We start from the raw sequence: 20,912 nt of genomic DNA, 5'->3' as shown, positions 1-20,912 counted from the left end.
GGTGCTGCCATATAGTGTGGCAGAAACTAGATGTCCAAATTAACATGGCCAACGGTATCTCACCCATTGTGGTGGTCCTTAAAGAGTGGATACCACTTCTGGAGAGCGCACTAGGTCTGCTCATGTGTACGTACTTGTGCAGCTCATTGGAAATTTAAAAAAAGTAATTATTAATGTGCAATTATTATAGGTAACAAGTTATAATTGAAATAAATGCAATCGAATTTTAGTAAAGTTCATCAATTACTACTTTACAACAGGATATTAAGTTATATTTTTTTTATAAATGCAAAAATCTATTCATATAATGCAAATTTTCTATGTATCTCCCGATAAAAAGCTAAAAATCTCAATGAAAAATGAACACAGTAGTTAAAGTGTTATAATTCAAATTAACTAAAAAAAAATTCTTATAACTAAAACCTAGAAAACTAAAAGTTTTCAAAATGATTTATTTTAAAAATTTTAACTAAAAAAAAGTAAACTATCCAGTAATCCATATTATCCAGTTAAAATATGCAGTTAAAAAAATTTTCATTTTTCTATTTATTTTTTTCTTTTAATTTTGATTTTTTTTTTAAAGTAGAAATGTACTCTTACATTATAACTACAGTCCTTATTACTTGAAAAAAATTCATATAAATTTCTAGTCGAAACTACTTTTGATGTTATTCAATTATATTTCACTTTTCCCAAACGATAAGAACTAATCAGACATCTCATAATTAAAAATATAGCTTTATTGATTACTGGACCGATGAGTTTTAGCAGAAAAATAATATTCGATAGAACGTCCTAACAAAAAACTGAAAGCCTTCTTAATTAATTTTGCCTTGGTAAAAAGAAATCAGCAATCTATTTAAAAAAGTTACAATTGAAACAATTGATTGCAATCAGAAAAATCCTTTTAACTACTAGCAATAGTTAGTATTATAGGGCAAAATTATAAGAAATTTTGCTACTAGCCAATGAACATCTGAAGTATTTTTGACCGAGTCCACTTTTTAAATTATGTGGCCATTTTTGCAAAAGTTTAAATTTTAAAACGGTTAAAAAAACGGTTGATATTAATAATATAAGGCATTTCTTTTGAAGTATTTCTCAAACTTAGGCTGATCTTTGATGGCCCAGGGGATAGATCGTTTGTCGACCAATGAGGTGAACTGGGTTCGAATCCCAGCGATAGCTAGTCACAGTGCTGACGTAAAATATCCTTAGTGGTAGAGGGATCAAGGGTTAGAGTCCCCTTGCCATCGGGCTAATCGTGGGAGGTTTTCGTGGTTTTACTCGCCATCCATGGTTCCATCAAAAAGTCCTCCACAAAGCCAAATTTCTCTTAATACTTGGTCCTGGAAATCCCTTGTCTTCTGGATTGGGTTCAAAATCGCAAGGCTACGGAGTTGAACATTAGTAGCCATAAACCCAAAAATTGGGTCGGCTGTTCAACGACAGTTATAAAATACAAATAAAATATGGTGGACATTTCAGAGTTTATTTTTAAGATGAAGAAAAATTTTAAGAAACAATATAGAAATAAAGTAAATTTTAAACTTGTAAAATATCCATAATAATTCCACAGTTATTAAAAATAAAAATTTAAAAAAACTTGAAGTGCATTTTCTACAAAGATGGTGGTGTTCGGGGCAGACAAATTTTAAACAGCAGTTGTTATATTTAGTCATGCTGTGGTCCGTGGTTAAACAAGACCTTGCTAAATTAACTATAGTTAATGTTACAAAAGCTTATTTTTACAAAAGTTTATTTTTCAAAAAAAAATAATAATAATAATAATAATTTCCGGAAAGTATTTCTTCATTTTTAGTAAAGTTTAAGGTTTATTTATATAAAAATATTAGCAGTATCAAGGGACCATTTGACCCGATTTTCGATTAACAGCATTTTAAGTATGGCCAAAAATATAGCCAAAAAAAAATCAGCAGCTCATATTTAGTCAGTGAAAGTGTTTCCTTTTCTCGCCATTTTAAAAAATGTTTATTCTCAAGAACTATTAAACCAATTATACTGATGGAACTAACCGCATTTACGTTACATGGAGAGAAAATTCCCGAAAACCTTCCACGGTTAGTACGAAGGCTAGGACATTCTATCCCATGATCTGTCCACGACTGAGGATATTTTATGTCTGCACTGTAGTCAGTTCAAGACGGGAGCAGAACTCGGATCAACCAGTCACCGCTTTGATTCGAGGCTGGGTCACCTAGTTGGGATGGGAGGCCAACGCTCTATCCCCTGAGCCACCGTGACTCAGAATTCTAAATTTTAAAAAAGAATTATTTTTCTACAAGTACTATAATGTTTATGATTCAAGAGTTCATAAGATTCCATGAGAAAATATATGAAAATAGTCACCTGCTGTAGATATTTCTTTCTATCGTCCTTGTACTAGGCAACTGAAACTTTATAATTATAGAAATGATATTTATATTAGTTTTTATCTACAAAAGAAAACAATTTTCAAAATTTTTATTTCAAAAAATTTATATTTTATCTCGTATTTGCTTCGAAAAATTACTCTAAAAATTTCAATTCATAACATTCTCTTAAAACAAATCTTAACGTCTTGTATGTGTTTCCCATGTAAATTACATGCTATCTATCAATAAATTTTACAAATTTGCAATATTTTATGAAACGGAAAATTCATTAAAAAATGAAGTTAGAAATTTTCGTTAAAAGCCTCATTGAAGTATTTTTCTTATTACCATATCTTAAATTTCTCATTGTCATTTTTTAAAAATAAAAGAAAAATCTAAACAAAAGTATTTGAAAAAAAAACTTTGAAACCAGTTGTAGGGAATTTTATTTATCTTATTATTTTACTCATTCGTAATCGAAAACTATTTCATAAATATATATTGAAAAATTCTTTAGAACTATGAAAAACATAGAATTATTTATAGATATTGTTCTCATTTAATTATTTGAAAAAACTTATAATTTTGTTTGAATATAAACTTAAATAAATCTAAGCGTATTTAAGTATTCAAAATCATTTCTTCACCAGCGCTTTTATTATATTTCAATAAAAATCCGTTTTCTGATTTAATTTGTATTTGATTCCTAAAAAGTTTTCTTAAAGATTTTTTCGCCCTTTATTTTACACTTTGAATATCTCTTTGTTCAAATTTAATTTTCCATTTACAAAAGAGCACTTCACTTTTACGCCAATTTTAAATTTTTTGAAGCCAGAATTCTTTTTTAAAAGAAGAAGCACACTCAATTTTAGTAAAGATTCTGTGATGTTCTAAAAAGCCTTTTTGCAAGAATTTTTTTTTTAAAACATGAATAGCTTTCTCTTCTTCAGTGATTTGAGTTTTTCTCAATGAAATCAGCAATGTAAATTTTTTCATGTAAGTTCAATCTCCAAACTTCATATCCAAATGACCGTACAAAGACAAAATTGTCAAATGAATTTTTCTCAAAGCAAAACTATTTGTTTTTACAATCAATAAAGTTTTAATCAAATAAGTGCACTTTTCATCCACTAAGCACTAAAACTTTTTTTAATAAAAACATTTCATATTATCTCAGAAAAAAAATTATGAAATTTAAAACGAAGATTACTTTTTCCTTCATAATAGTACCTGAATAAAATATTTACTTTAATGGAGAAATGTTTTAGTTGAGCAAAAAATTTTATTTATTCAAATTAAAGATAGATAAATCAAAACTTTACGTCGTAAAAATTCAAATATAAATAAAAGTGTAAGCAATAAGTAGCTTTAAAATGGCTTCACCGATTAAAGGAATAATAATTAATTTAAAATGTTTAATATTTTTATGTATTGGTAATTGAAGTTAGTATTTATTGTTTTATTTCATTGTTGAAAATTTCTAGGCAAAAAAATGGTTAAGCAACAATTTATTTAATTGTTATTTTACCATAGTCATACAAAACAGTCAAATAACCCAAAATAAACTGTTAACTGCGAGAAAAACAGTTTATTAACTGCTTTCACCTAATACGGTTGAATAACCAGAATTTTATCGCACCAACAAGGCCCACCTAATGAACCCACTTAGTTCCTTGCAGCTGAGTACATAATATAGCCTAGAGGGCTAATGTATTAATCTCATGACCGAGAGTGCGGGGCTTTGGGTTGCAGTGCTGGCACCGCAATATTTTCTACATTCCCTTCAACACATGAAGCGTTTCCAGTATCTTGCACTCCTCCATTTGTAACCCTGGACTATTAGAATGCGATGCTCTCTTTAATGCATAGATGGCAGCACCAGAAAGTTGTTTAAAACATCTAGCATTCCCCATCTCTTACTATAGGAGAGACGACCAGAAAAACTAATTGAAATACATTTTATGGTTAATTAGACTGCTATTTTACAGTAATTTTTGAATGAAAATTCTAGCAATGTTTATCATTGATGTTGATTTAATCTACCTATATCAACCAGTATTCACGCCTATTTTTGTTCAACTCAATAGTCCTTAAATTTTAAACCCAACTCAGAAGACTAAGGAATTCAGTATCAAGCATTAGAACAAACTTCTTAACAAAAGTATCCCACATATACGGTACATGGAGAAAAATCCACAAAAACACAGCCAAAATTATACCAATATTAAAAAAAAATCTGATCTATGATCCGTCAACAAGCGAAAATACTTTGCATTAGAACTGCGTTTGTTGTGAGTACGGAAATAAGAATCAACCAACCACCATTAGTATTATGATTATATTTTCCTTATTACTCATAATAAATTTATAATAATTAATATCATCAATTTAAGTTAATAAAATTATTTTTTTAAATCTGTGAAGTCATACTTAAATATTTACGTAAAATATGCTACATTTAATTCAATTTTTAGTTGAGAGTTATTAATCAATTCATTGGCATTTCCAACCTTTTTTTTCACACTGAGCGAAAATGCGTTAATTGAAAGTAATCGATATGCCATCGATCGATATGAGTTCGATCTATAATCGATATGAGGGCTGCGGTGACTGAGGAGATGGAGTGTTCGCCTCCAAATGAGGTGACCCTGATTCGGGTCCCAGCGACAACTAAAATATACGTTTTCTGCTCCCCCGACCACAGTTTTGATGTTAAATATCTTCAGCAGAAGAAAGATCATGGGTTAGAATCCGTTCGCCGTCGGGCTAAAAGTAGGAACATTTCGTGGTTTCCTCTCTTGCACCAGAAATGTGGGTTGGTTCCATCAAAAAGTCCTTCACGAAGACCCTCCCTGGATCCTTATGCTTGATCCGGAAATTCCCTTGTTTTCTGGGTTTGGTTCAAAATTACAAGCTTGTGGAGTTGTACGCCAATAGCTGTATAAACTCAAAATTAAGTAGGCTGTTCAACGCCAGTTTTTAAATAAAATAAAAAATTGATAAGGAATAAAAAAATAAATTTTAAAAACCTGTTTCTAATTTTTGATACGAATATGTATGAAAAATTTCACTTCAGTTTTGTTTTCATTAGATTGTCTAATTTTATTTCTATATATTTGCTAGGAGATTTAAAAATTAATTTGAAAAGAGAGTCTAAAATTTAATTTTAATTTTTTTTATTTGGTTTTTTTTTAAGAATATATAAAATAAAATTTTAATTTTAATACGTCTTGTAATGGCAAATGAATTAATTTAAAATAACTAAAAAGTAGTTATTCGAATTTCATGCTGTGATATATTTTGAGGTACATGAAGTAATAAACATATTTTTAAACCAATTTAAAGATAATTAATAGCATTATTTTTAAGTAATAAAAATACTTTATGATTTTTAAAATATTTGTGTCCCGGGGAAAATGAAGTTGATTCGTATAAACTACTGCTAAACATTTTGAAATTAATTAATTGAATTAAATTAAATAATGAGTTGAATTCAACTGAAAAAATATGAAAATAGTATCAAATTAACATTTTAATGTTTTCAAAGAAAGGAAAAATCTTCTGAACTCCAATTTCCAATACACAATCAAAACTTAGTTGCGTCACAAAACTATTAAGGAAACAAATATTTTCAAAAACGAAAAATGGTTAGAGTATTAAATTTCTATTTTACTATTAACAATCGGCATTCAATAATATCAAAGGACTATTAAAACTGTTAAAAATTGAATAAAAAACTATTAAAAAATATTCTATTAATATTTACAACAATTTTAGTAGATAAAATCAGTAAATTTCAAATTTAATTTTTTACATTCGGCCTTCAGTATTGTCAAAATACTAGTGAAGAAACATTTAAATATTTTCAAAGATAGAAAGAAACACTCGTGAATCATGATTACGGAAAAAAAAGGTGAGCTATTACAAAATTTTCTAGTAATATTTTCATAGAAAGGAAATAAAGGTTGTAAATTTTTCATTTAATTTTTCCCTATCGACATTCAGTAATGTCAATATACTAATAGACATTTAAATATTTTCATAAAAAGAAAAAAACGCTCGTAAATTTTACTCTTGCCAACGGAAAAAAGTGAGCTATTACAAAATATTCTAGTAATATTTACAACAAAAATAAAAGAGATATAAGTAGTAAATTTTTAATTTAATTTTCCACAATCGACATTCAGTAACAGCAAAATACTAGTAAAGGAAAGTTAAAAAAAAATTTCAAACAAAAAAAGGAAGAATCGATCTTAAATTTCAATCTTGCTAACGGAAAAAAAGGTGAGCTATTACAAAATATTCTAATAATATTCAAAACAAATAAAGGAGATTAAAATAGCAAATTTTAAATTTCATTTTTTACAGTCGGCATTCAGTAATGTCAAAATACTATTAAAGAAACATTTAAATATTTTCAACAACAAAAAGGAAACACTCATATAAATTTCAATCTTGCTAACGGAAAAAAGGTGAGCTATTACAAAATATTCTAATAATATTCAAAGCAAATAAAAGAGATTAAAATAGCAAATTTTAAATTTCATTTTTTACAGTCGGCATTCAGTAATGTCAAAATACTATTCAAGAAACATTTAAATATTTTCAACAACAAAAAGGAAACACTCATATAAATTTCAATCTTGCTAACGGAAAAAAAGGTGAGCTATTACAAAATATTCTAATAATATTCAAAACAAGTAAAAGAGATTAAAATAGCAAATTTTAAATTTCATTTTTTACAGTCGGCATTCAGTAATGTCAAAATACTATTAAAGAAACATTTAAATATTTTCAGCAACAAAAAAAAGGAAACACTCATGTAAATTTCAATCTTGCTAACGAAAAAAAGGTGAGCTATTACAAAATATTCTAATAATATTCAAAGCAAATAAAAGAGATTAAAATAGCAAATTTTAAATTTCATTTTTTACAGTCGGCATTCAGTAATGTCAAAATACTATTCAAGAAACATTTAAATATTTTCAACAACAAAAAAAGGAAACACTCATATAAATTTCAATCTTGCTAACGGTAAAAAAGGTGAGCTATTACAAAATATTCTAATAATATTCTAATAATATTCAAAAGAAATAAAAGAGATTAAAATAGCAAATTTTAAATTTCATGTTTCACAGTTGTCATTCAGTAATGTCCAAATACTATTCAAGAAGCATTTAAATATTTTCAACAACAAAAAAAAAGGAAACACTCATATAAATTTTAATCTTGCTAACGAAAAAAAGGGTGAGCTTTTTCGGAGAGAAAGCTCAATTGCGTGTATCGAATTTTGTTCACACGGAACATGGTAAAAGCGTTTAACATCCGCAGCTTTCATTGTAGTAAAGACTGGATTTTTATTTTTAGATTCTAGAAGGACAGTTTTTAGATAAACTCACTGACAACATGGCGAATAGAATTCGTTGGTTTTATATGATTTAAAGACTATTTCGTTATACCAAAACTCAAATTTTCGCTATTCAAGCAAAAAGTTCAAAAAAAGAAGAAAATTTAATTAGCAAACTAAGCCATTTTTTTAGTTCAAAAAATTTTTCATTAAAAAAAAACTACTCGTGAAAATGCTTTCAATAACATGTTTAAATATTTTACATTTTAACTGCTTGTAATATACAAGAGCATCTCTTTGGATGTCCTTCATGTAGTTTTAAAAACTTTATTTTAATTAAATTTATAATTTAATTTTAACAAAAACTTAAATCACCTACAAAAAGCAAGTAATTGCATTGAAATAGCACGGTGTTGTAAGAACATTGGAAAACAGCAAGTAATACAAATATTAGAAAGTAATATCTTTCCTTTAACTTATTAAAAGGTAAATTTTTATCTAACTTTAAATTAAACTTATATTACTAATTTTCTTCAACCCGCTTTAAAATGAAATTAAATTGTCAGAAAATTTACTCAAGGTAAAATAAAAATGAGTTTATGTTCAAATACATACGTATCATTAGTTTAACAAAACAAAATTAATTCGCAAATTTCTTTTCAGAAAATTGAATAGTTATGTGAAAAAATATTGGATATGTTCAAAATAAATTTAAGATTTATCGAAATTCTATTAAGATTAAATAAAAATAAAAAGTTTAAACATAAAAGTAGTCTTAAATGGATTCCTATCATCAGATTCATATTTCTCAATTTTGCTTAACACGTACAGTGCGCAAAATAAAAAACGGACCACCCTGAATAACTTTTTATCTAATGATCGGATCTTAACGTTCTGGGACTCTATCTTAATGATTTGAAGGGGTGACGTCAAATATGCTAATTAATTAGTGCAGACGATATTTTAAATTACAAAATCAGACACGCAAACATACTTTCTTTTCGACGGGATCTGATTTTGACTCCCAAAAAATTAGGGTTCATGCTTTCTGGGAAATACGGTCATAGTATATGGAATATGGAAATAGTTTAAACAGGAGAGAGGTTCAAAATCTGCATCCCTTAATGTTAATTTTACTTTTTGCTTAGCTCCCCATGTCTCGAGAACTCTGTAAGTGAATTGAAAAAATTTTGCATACAATTATAAAATTCATTTATCCTGAGATAAATTCATGCGAAATATAATTTTTGGTAATTGTTTATTATGTATTATTATTTAATTCAATAATAGTCGAAAATATTTTGAATTTTAAGATATAAAAATTTTTAAATCATTTTAAAAAATGCAATTAAATGGAAAAATACAAGTGTTGCCATGCAGAGACAACTAAGTTCTTTTACATAATCTCGTTACTAGGTTAATTACAGGCGTGCAACAAAATCGTTCGAATAGTTCCTGCGAAATTGATTTTTAAACACAAGGTTATTAAAAAATTTGATTTCCCGGGAGCTATTCGATTGATTTCTGTTGATATTTTTTCATTTAAAGGGCATTTTTAAAATAATGTAAAAATTTGTATACCTCTCAATACAAATTCTTTTCGACTGCTATTAAATGAAATAATATATATTTGCCAAAAGCTATATTTTGCGGGAAATTATCTTTAGAAAAACGAATTTTATAATTGTGGTCAAACATTTCTCGACTTAAATAATTCTCAAAACATGGTGAAATACGCAAAAAGTAAAATTTACAGTAAGGGGTCCAAACTTTGACCTGCTCTCCCGGCCAGACTATTGGAACCATATTTCCCAGTTTGCGGCTACCCCTTATATTTTGGGTATCAGAAATCCGAGGAAAAAAAGGAATGTTTATTCAGAGAAAGTACATTTTTGTGTCTGATTTCGTAACTAAAAATACCGTCAGCACTAATCAATTTGCATGCTTGGGGTCTCTGCCTCGAACCATTGAGATTGAGTCCTAGTGATGATGAGATCTAGATCAAAAATATTTTTTACGGTGGTCCATTTTTACTTAGGGCATTGTACACTATATTAATAGGCATTATTCCAGGGTTTTTTTAATTACATGCAATGCTAGCGTTTATACTTTAAATTATATCTAAAACTGGAGCATTCAACGAATAAATGATTCTAAACGAACATCGGTGCTCTATTTAAGATTTGGACAAAATTATTCCTGTGCGACTATTTTCTTATTTTATTTTATTCAATAAGCAATTTAGATGTTTTTTATTATAATTGTTATCTTTTTCATAGCATTTCCATAAGTGTATCACGGAAAAAGTTTTCAAAAATCAACAATCCAAATTGATAAAAATATTTTCACCTATGCAATATATTTACCAAAAAAGAATTTTTTAATCAAGTTTTTTATAACCGTCATTGAACAGCCGGCCCAATTTTGGGTTTACGACTACTAATGTTCAATTCCGTAGCCTTGTAATTTTGAACCCAGTCCAGAAGATAAAGGAACTCCGGGATTAAGTATTAGGAGAAATTTGTCTTTGTGGAGAACTTTTTGATGGAACTAACTCGCCTTTGCTTTACTTGAAGAGGATTACCACAAAAAACTCCCACAGTTAACCTGAAGACAAGATGATTCTAACCCATGATCATTCTACTACAAAGAATGCTTTACGTCAGCATGCGTTCGGTGCGAGCTGGGTGCATTGTTAGGATTCGAACCCGATTCACCTCATTGGAAGGGGAACGCTCTAGCTCCTGAGTCACCACTGCCCTTTTAATTAAGTTGAAAAATTTCAATTCTTCCACAGTAGATCTTAAGTTTCATTTTTTCGAGATTAAAAACGTAACTGGTTAAATTTTAACGTTTTGAGCTCCCGTCTCACACATACAGAATTCTATCCGCGAAACGGGCAATATTGACTCAGTCATTGTTCCCATCTGTGAGTCGATAAAATGAGTACGAAGCAAGAAACACTAAGAGAAAACATGCACACAATGGGCCTTGGCCCTCCATGGTCTGTCATGGCACTGAGTTTTTAGACATTCAAAAATGTATAAATATGGGGACAGTAACGCATCACTTATGAATTTAAACATTTAAGTCTGCTGGCACGTGCATGAGAAACTCAGTCTACCCAGGAATCTAAATAATAACCTAAGCTAGGGCCGCTGTAGTCTGGTTCGTAGGGCGTTGGACTCGTGTTCGTGAGAACGGGAGTTCAAATCGAGCTGGCCGAAGAATCTCCATGTGTTAAATGGTGACTGGTGCACGTTAAATCTGTCAAGGTCACAAAATCCTTGAAGTTCCCATAACAAATCAATGCCGCTGGGGGTACTGATATAAGATTTCTCTTGTCTTATGGATTTGGTTCAAAATTACAAGGTTACGGAGTTAAACATTGGTAGTTGTAAACTCAAATTTGGGTCGACTGTTCAGCTAAAATAAAATAAAATAACCTACTCATTTGGTTAAAAACTGAAAACATTCGTAATTGTTACTGAAATTTAAGGTTTTATGTACATATTAAGAGATGTAAAAGTTAAATTACATATGCATTTTTTACAGTTGTTTGACATTCTAAACTTCCAAATCCTTAAATTTAAAAACTAAACAGAGTTTAATGTTTGTGCTTTAGAAAATTAATGTGCAAAAAAAGAATCTTTATGCATAATTTGTGTCACCTAAATATTAATAATTTTGTTTTAAAAAAAATCTTAAATATTTTACCATTTTGACTATTTTTTAATGATTTGAAATTTTTAAAAACGTTTTAATGATATAATATTTAGTTTTGTGCAATACTAAATATATACCTTTAAATTTAATTCAAAATCGAAGCATTCCGAAGGTTTCGTTACATATCAGTCATGCCTGAAGCATTTCAGGTTGTTTAAAGGGTCAAACTGATTTTAATTAACAGGAATTTAATTACGAGGCACAATTCATCAAATGAGTTGAATTGTTGTTAATGTAATACAGTTTCCCACATTTTCTTGACAGTGAAATTAATCTCTGATACCATCTTTGTGGTAATATGCATTTCGGAATGATCTCACAAAACTTTCTAAAGTTGAAATCAAATTTTGAAGTCGTTGCGAAAACTTTGAAATGTCTCTACTAATGCTGAATTTCAATGTGATTTTATTTAAGTTTGTTATAAAAGCTTTTTAATTTAAGTGTAAGGTTGTCAAAAGTTTAAAAATAAAGGAAAAAAAGACGCTTTCGAGTATTAGAAATTAATATTGATCCAAAAGAAAATATGCTTCATTTACTTGTAAATATATAGAAGAAAAATCAAACAGTACGCAACATAATTAATTTCATTTTTAGTGTGCAGTGATCAAAAAAATTAAATAAATTCTTATTTAATGATTACGGAGAAATCAAAATTTATGAAAATTTCGATTTCTCGGGAACTATTCGAGCAATTCGGCTTAAACTTTGTCCTTTTTATGTAAAATTACCTTCCTTAAAATTATGTATAAAATTGCATACCTTACTATTCAAAACTTTCATCTATTATTAAATAGAATAATAAAATACAATAAATATTTGCTGAAAAGTTATATTTCACGTGAAACTTTCTTCAAATAAACCAACTTCATAATTGCGTGCAAAAAAATTTTAATTCGCTTAAACAGTTCTCGAAATTTGGCAAAATGGGCAAAATGTAAATTTAGCATTAAGGGGTCCAAAATTTGGACCGTTCTCCTGACCAAACTATCAGGACTATATTTCTTAAACTATATTATTTAACAATCTCCTACATTTTGAGAGTGAAATATCCGAATAAGTTTTAAGAAAAAGCATGTTTATTCAGAGAAAGTGCGTGTATGTTTCTGGTTTTATGACTTAAAATATCGTCTGTATTAATTTATTAGCATGGTTGAGATTACCCACTTGAACCATTAAGATTGAGTCTTAGAGCGAGAAGATCCTATCAGTTGATCAAAAGTTATTCAGGGTGGCCTGTTTATTTATTTATTTTATTTATTATTTTTTTGCGAAATGGACATATTTATTGACGAAAGTTTTTGGAATAAAATAATTTAATATGATAATTATTTTTAGATAAAATACTATTAATATACTGATGATGATTTTTTTCAAATAGTAAATACGAAGAATTTTAACTTTATTGTACTGTAAAAAATTGGATGTAATTTTTTTTACTAATAAAATAACGCAGATTCAAACAATCAGAAATAATAAAAGCTTAAGTGTTGTTGTATAACTGACACTAATTTTGGTGTTGAGGATAATTAAAAATTTTTGCAGTGCATGAAGTCTCCTTATTAATTTGCATTTTTCCCGTTGCAGTTTTATTTATGAATTAATTTGTTTGTTTGTTTGTTTGTTTACTGACAACAAGGGATTTCAAATGCATCAGATCTATTTAATGACTTTTTTTTGCAAATTCATTTTGGTACAGTTTTACACAAGTTTAAATCATTTGAAATTTTTCAGTGAAACACAGATTGTAAATGAGAAATAATTTCAGCAATTTTTTGTCAACACCCTCAAAAATAAAACTCTCACTTTTGGCAATTCAACAATCTTTGAGCTGTATTTTGATAATTTTGAGGATCATTTCGTCACGAAATCACCTGATCTATGACGAAACGCTCAACTCTCAAATACATGACAGAAATTGTCAACTCGAAACCTCATCGTAGTGTATTGTTTTAGATTGTTAACTAGAATGACGAAACTAGGATGAAGACTTGACGATCGAAAATAAAGTGACAAAATTAGTCGACCAGGCTGTACGGTGTCTAAAGAGTTGGCTTCGTACTAGGAAGATCCCGGGTTCGAATCCCACTTCGGGCATGGGTGCAATTTATCTCTCTGTTCTATTTGTCCTTCTCGTGTTGTTTGGGCGACGTTGATTCGCCTGTATGGTGCCCATGATAAATTGATTATTATAAAATTTCAATACGTCAGACACTATAAAGATTTTATTTAATCATTTTTTTATTTATTTATTTAATGAAAAATAGAAAAAAATATTTTTTCTAATTTTGACGAAATTCATTTCCTTGAAGAAGTGGCAATGTTTCGTCACTTTGACGAAACTTTTGCTCGGAGTATATATCAGGAACCAATCTCATTAAAAACGCAGAAAGTTTCGTTATATTTGAATATCCATTTTTTTACCGTGCACTATCTAATAGCAATTGCCTAGATGAAAATATGATTTTTAAAGCCCAACATTAGGTAGCCATGAAAACTTTGAATAGACATAAATTTAATTGAAACATTTCTTAAGAATTATTTCGTTCTAACATAATTTCCGTAAATATTGAACAACTGAAACGAGGTCAATTTACCAAACATACCTAATTGCCTTAACGATATATTAAAACGAAAATACTTTTTCAAAACTTGAAGCATCTATAGAGAAATTTTTTTAATTTCATCCATGTCATGAATATCAACATTGCTTGCGGATGCCAAGAAAAATTACTTTTTACCGTTTATAATGACGAAGTTTGCTTTTAACATATCATTAGTATTACGCTGATACGTTTTCTGAAAAAGCATCTCAAAATATTAATTAGTATAAGCAAAAATCTCTTTAACTTAATACTTAGTAGTAACATTTGAAGATCTATGTTGAAACCAGCTGTCATCTAAATTGCACCACCTGTTTTGAGCGTAACATTTAATTAATAAACTCTCTCTTGACAACCGAATAAATTGCTTAATTTGGAAAATAATTTTCTCTCGAAGATTTCTTCTAATTTTGGGATCTCAAAAGATATTTTCAGATCATATTAAGAAACTATATTAGTTTTTTTAAAAGATATAGTTTAGGATTTACTTTAAATAAAGTTTTAAAATTAAAAATATTCCTAACGTATTTATTTATTTATTTATTTATTTGCACTTATTATTTGCATGGAAAAAAAATGCATTGATAGTAGTTTTTCAAGAAGTCAATTTTTAAATCCTTATAGATTAGTTAAAGTTGAACATTTTAATCATGAAACATATCGATTCAAAATTAAAATTTGAAGAAGTCTCTTAAAACAAATTTCATAATTTATACCCTCAATTGAGATATGAACTATTTTTAGATCAAGTAAAAGACCTATATCATTTTTTCAAAAGATATTGTTTAGGTTTGACTTTAAATAAATTTTTACAGTTAAAAATACTTCTTGCTTACTTATTATGTTTTTTCGTTGTACTTTCTTTGTTTTATTCAGACATTTTAATCTTCAAATAAATAAATTTAATATTCCAAATTTTTAGGTCAAGTGTATCATTATTTGTTTGAAACAATATTGTTCAAGATTAACTCTGATATCAATTTAAATAAAACTTCAAAATCTGAAATATTTTTACATTATTCGTTATTTATTCTCTTGGTCTTATAATTTACAAGAAAGAAAAAACGTATTCATTATTATCATTTTTGTTCTAAGTCTGTAAGTCTTATGACGGAAATAAAGCGAAATTTACATTGGCGATTAAATGAAAAATATGCTTTTATGATATATTTAAGAAACAATTGGAATTTATACTGTCAAAGAGGCATAGAGTTTCAGTTAACAGCTAAACACCCTGGAGCCGTGGTGGATAAGGCATTCGCCTCCCAATGAGGTAAACCGAGTTCGAATCCCTGCAATGGCTGGTCGATATGAATTCCGCCCCCGCTCGTACCGACCACAGTGTTGACGTAAAATATTCTCAGTGGTAGACGGATCATGGGTTAGAATTCCCTTGTCATCAGTCTATCCGTGGGAGATCTTTGTGGTTTTCCACTCCATGTAACACAAATGTGAGTTACTTCCCTCAAAAAGTCCTTAACGTAGGCAAATATCTCGTAATACTTGATCCAGAAGTTCCCTTGTCTTCTTGATATGTTTCAAAATTACAAGACTACAAAGTCGAACATTAGTAGTCGTAAACCCGAAATTGGGTCAGCTGTTCAACGACGGTTATGAAATGAAATATAAATTGAGCACCCTGAGCCTCGCTGGCTCAGGGGATAGAGCGTTCGCCTTCTAATGAGGTGAACCGGATTTGAATCCCACCGATGACTGGTTGATTTAAATTCGGCACCCGGATCGCACTGACCACAGTGCTGACGTACATAAAATACCCTCAGTGGTAGACCGATCATGAGTTAGACTCTCCTTGCCATCATGCTAACCGTGGGAGGTTTTGATTGTTTTTCCTTCCATGGAACTCATGGTTAGCTCCATCAAAAAGTCATCCTCCACGAAGGCAAATTTCTCCCAATACTTGATCCAGAAGTTCCCTTGTCTTCTAAATTGGGTTCAAAATTACTAGGGTACGGAGTTGAACATTAGTAATCGTAAACTTAAAATTGGGCCGGCTGTTCAACGATTGTTATAAAATAAAAATAAATAAATTGAGCACCTTAACTAGTTAGATTGACGATAAGTTCAATTTAAATATGTTTTCATTGTTTTTGTTTTTATTTCTCATAGAAAGTGTTAATTATTTGATATTTTAATCTTAGTTCTAAGTTTTAAATTATATTTATTCATCGAGATAAAAGTGTTTTTTTAACTATTACTGTAAAATATACTTTCATTTATAAACATAAATTTGTTATTACACAGTTTATAATAAAACTACAAGCCAAAGTAATTTGAAATCTTTCTAATACAAAATAAAAAATATTACTTTTAATGTCAAAATAATTCAAATGTAAGTTAGCTACCTGTTTCCTCGGCTTAAAATCACGCAGACAACTAATTACTTGCACTATGTATAAAAAAATCTATTCATCTGCTAATAATTTAATTATTATGACAACGCTTTCATAATGAATCAAATTTGCATTACAATATAAAAATATTCTTTAAAATTCTATTAAAAAAATATTCTGTTGACATATTAGTCTGCAAAATATATAAAGCAGCATTATATTTCAAAAATAAAGATTAAATTCCATGTTATATAATACAAAAATTAAAAATATTAGCATCATATATTTCTATTCATTTTAATAGAACTTTATTATAATATCAAACAATACTTTTAATCTTTCTTAAAAACCCAAGCATTCCTTTATTGTAAATTTACCCCAATGTTGAATAAAATCCTTAACCATAATATAAGAAAAAAATTATAGTTACTTCATTAAAATTAAAATACCATTATTAAAAAAGGAATATATTTTTCCTTTTCCACCATTTTTTTATATTCGCTGAAGCAACTCCATACAATATTTTGAAAACTGACTTTATTTTTCATAAATACACGTTTTTTTCTTTTTTTAACTAAACAATAACATATTAACAACAATCTTTATTGCAAGCATCTTAATAAGGGCTAATTAACGAAAAAGTTTCTCTGTGCGTTAAATATTGAACTCATTTTTAAAGATTTATTTTTGAAACTAGAAGTTACTTATGTCCAATTATCATTATCAAGATTACATTTTTAATAGGAGCACTAATTAGCAAGTTTTATCTTGCCTCCAGCCTTTTTGAAAAGAAAAGATTTTCATTTTTAGTTTCTATTGAAAACAAATCAATTGCTTAAAAAGAAACAAATTTGTTTATTTTTCTAAGTAATACTTCAACAAATCTATTGAAAAAAAAAAATTTCTACTCAGTATTATAAAAATGATGGGTTTTATTTATCAAAATATATTGATATTCTTAAAGAAATATTTTGAAAAACAATTATTTTATATCTTTTATTCGAATCAAAATGGGTGAATGTTTTTTAAGCTTTTATGGTGGTGAAAAATGAAAATAATCTCAACTGCACTATTATAGAAAATCATTTTATTTATTTATTTTTTTAATTTGAACTTCATTAAACTTAATCCATTTTTTTAGTATCTTTCATAGGTAAAGGGACTTGTTAAGGACTTGTAAGTTATTATCTAAACGATTATTTTTTCTTCAGAAAGGGATTTTGAAATGATTATCAGAAATGATATAGATAATGTGTTACTCGAAGTACATTTTGAATAACTTTTATTTTATTTATTTTATTTGTTGTTTATATTTGCATTATTCATTTTGTTCATTTATTTATTTATTTACGTATTCTATTTATTTATTTATTCATTTATTTATAAAAAAGTTAAAAAGCGAAATATTTTGGTCTTCTGGATCATATAGCTTATTGTGGAACATATTATTATATCAATTATTAGGTAACATATTGTGGTAACATATTAAGCTATTTAAATTCAAAAATAATTTGAATTGCTCAAGAAATATTTTGATGTTCCACACTGCATTTATTTACATTAAATTTACTTTTTGGCGCATTGGACATATTTATTCAAGAAAGGTAACATGATCCTACTTTGAAATAAAATAATTTAATAATTTTTTACTATTTTTTTTTTGTTTTTAAATTTACTCAAGGTGGAAAACATTTAGAAATGTAGGGTACATAAACTTTTGCACCAATTTAATCTACGTAGTTTTAAAGTGAAAAATCCCTACAATGTAGTGTACATAAATTTTTGCACCAATTTAATCTACGTAGTTTTAAAGTGAAAAATCCCAACAATGTAGTGTACATAAATTTTTGCACCAATTTAATCTACGTAGTTTTAAAGTGAAAAATCCCACCAATTTCTCGAATAGTTCTTGCAAAATGAAAGTTTAAAAATATGTTTTATATGAAATGGCGAAATACGCAAGAAGTAAATTTATCATTAAAGGACAATTTCGATAATTCTACTATAACAACAATCGAAACCATGTTTTTCAGATTGCGGGCATCTCTCATATTTCGAAGGTCAAGAAACCAAATATATCGATATAAAGGAATGTTTATTCGGAAAAAGTTTCTGTGCCTGATTTCATAACTTACAATGTTGCCTGCGCAAATTATTAAGTATATTTGATATTCGGTCCTCTTACCATTAAAGACTGAGTTCTAGTTCTTAAAATCCAGTCATTAGATCGAAAGGGAGCCTGCATTTTTGTTTTTATTTTCTTTTTTTGTTTCTTTTTTCTTCATACATTTGATTTGTAATTAAATGTATTGAAATGCAAAAACTAAATATCTAATTATATAAAGATATCATGCTTATAAAAGTAATATGCATAGGTGTTAAACTTACTTCAATGTAAATTTTATCCCATTTCGATATAAAAAAGAATAGTTTTTCTCGCCAAAATATTTTCTATTTCCTCACTTAATATTTTTTTCCTTTTTTGCACTCATAATTTAAATATCATTCAAAATCCCTCTTGAATTCAAATTTAATTTTTAATTTTTTTTATTCCTATTTTTCTATATAAGATTTCTAAATTTAATTAGTTACAATAAAACCTTACCTGAAATTGTTAATTAACACAGTTTAAAATTAAGAACGGTTAGTAAATTTAAAATATTTTTAAAAATTGCATTGCTTGTAATAGTTTTATATTCAGATTTTTTTTATCTAAATGAACCTATCTATTGCTATTTATTTCAATAATAAGATGCAATCACTTATTGCATCTTATTTCACTAATAAGACGCAATAAGATCAAGTGATCTATTGCATCTTCAAATTTACTGGAGAAAAAAATTAAATTTTGTAAAACTAGATAAAAGTATTATCTTGGTTTGATCCATTATTACACACAACGCATCAAATTAAATATGGGCTTTCCATTTTTTGCACAATTTATAAATTTAAAGTAATTTTTTAGTACCTTATGATTAAAATTTTCTTAAGTTTCAATACAAATGACCAAATCTTTATTTAAGAAGAATTTGTTGAATTTCTAAATCTATTTCAGAATCAGTAAAAACGCAGAACATAATTTGCCACTGAAAATGCCTTAATTTTCAATGATAGGGTAACAGTTTATTAATCTATTTACTAACTCTTTGACTCAGAATTTCATTAAACATAGCTTTCAAACGTTTTTTTTATTATTCTGTATTAATTTGTGTCGAAATAAGTGAAAATATTATATGCAGACTTTTAATAATTTATAATTATGAAATACAGAATGGGTCACCGGTGTCTTTTTCTACGTTAAACACAACTCCCTTTCAAACAATAATTTTCCTAATTTGCAGTTATTTAGAACTAAGAGAAACAGTAATTCATTATTGAAATTTATTTAAATTACAAAATCAATATATTGCTAAATTTCAGAATATGAGCGGGAAAAAAATTCCAAACTACTTATTTTAGATTTTATAGCTAGCTGACCGGTAAGCTAACAGAATTTTTCAGTAACTATTAGACTAAAAAATGCCAAAATATATTTTTTCATGAAATTAGAGTTTCAGAAAGAAATTGCAAAAGGAACACTGGTGTCCTATCTGAGCCACAGAGTTAAACTCTACAATTTATAATTTATTCACTTATTCCCAGTCAAAGCAAAAAGTAAACATTCTTTCAAGTGTCATTTAAAGAAAAACCATATTACTTACCTAATTGAATAGTCGTCCTAAAACCAGTATTAAAAAATTTTACATAAACATCACCGACTTGATGGCATGGTTGATTAAGTCCAAGTTCAAAGTTCTCCAAATTACGAACAGAAATAGTTTATTTTCGCTTTTTTACAGAAACAGCACAGTGAGCAATCAATTCCAAAATAATTCACACGCTAATCACCTTATCAAACCAACTCAAACGTACTTCTAGACGTACCATCATACGCTGCAAGAAAATCCATCTATCAAAATATTATTTCTCAACAGACCGAGAGAGAAGGGTTGATGTCCATCGCTACGATACGGACAGCTGGGTACGTTCTCCTCTGGACTTCACCAAATCATCTGTAGATGTCCAGCAAATAAACTAGTAATGTGTTGGCTAGTCGGTCATTGTGCTTTGAAGTCACTTCCACCGGGATTTGCCTTTTTTTTTTACAAACACGGGAAGTTCTCTTTCTACGTGTTTATGGAACTTCTGTTTATGTATTTATCACAGCCTCCTTTTTTTATGACTGGTTTTTTTTAGGAAGATTCGTTGATGGAAGAGTGTGCCTTGGTCACTCTTTTCTGTCCTTGGATTAGCAGTTTTGACCACCTTTTGTGTCGGTCTAAGTGATTATTACTGATCCCTACGTTTTGGAAAGTGTGATGAAGGCCTTGCGTCCCTCACAATTGTTCCCTTTCTTTACGAGAAAGAGAGCATGATGTTCGACATTCTTGTTGTTAAACGTGCCGCGCAAATTTTAGCAATGACTCTGTATGGTAATTGATTCAATTGAAATGAAATATGGAAGAAATGTACG

The 20,912-nt window shown here is 28.3% G+C and overlaps 1 protein-coding gene across 1 annotated transcript in view; it reads right to left on the bottom strand.

Moving 5' to 3' along the window:
- Nucleotides 1–20,537, bottom strand: part of LOC107443837 (uncharacterized) — a 138,033-nt gene extending 117,496 nt beyond the window's left edge. The window contains exon 1 of the mRNA XM_071179091.2: nt 20,101–20,537. The gene's annotated coding sequence lies outside the window, so the exon portion shown is untranslated. The remainder of the gene's footprint in view (nt 1–20,100) is intronic.
- Nucleotides 20,538–20,912: the final 375 nt, after the last annotated feature.

This window comes from Parasteatoda tepidariorum, chromosome 6 (genome assembly GCF_982258835.1).
Source record: "Parasteatoda tepidariorum strain Cologne lab strain chromosome 6, Ptep-v5.0, whole genome shotgun sequence".
Taxonomy (NCBI): Eukaryota; Metazoa; Arthropoda; class Arachnida; order Araneae; family Theridiidae; genus Parasteatoda; species Parasteatoda tepidariorum.
Note: the sequence above shows the minus strand (reverse complement) of the source record. Positions and strands in the feature narration are given on the sequence as shown.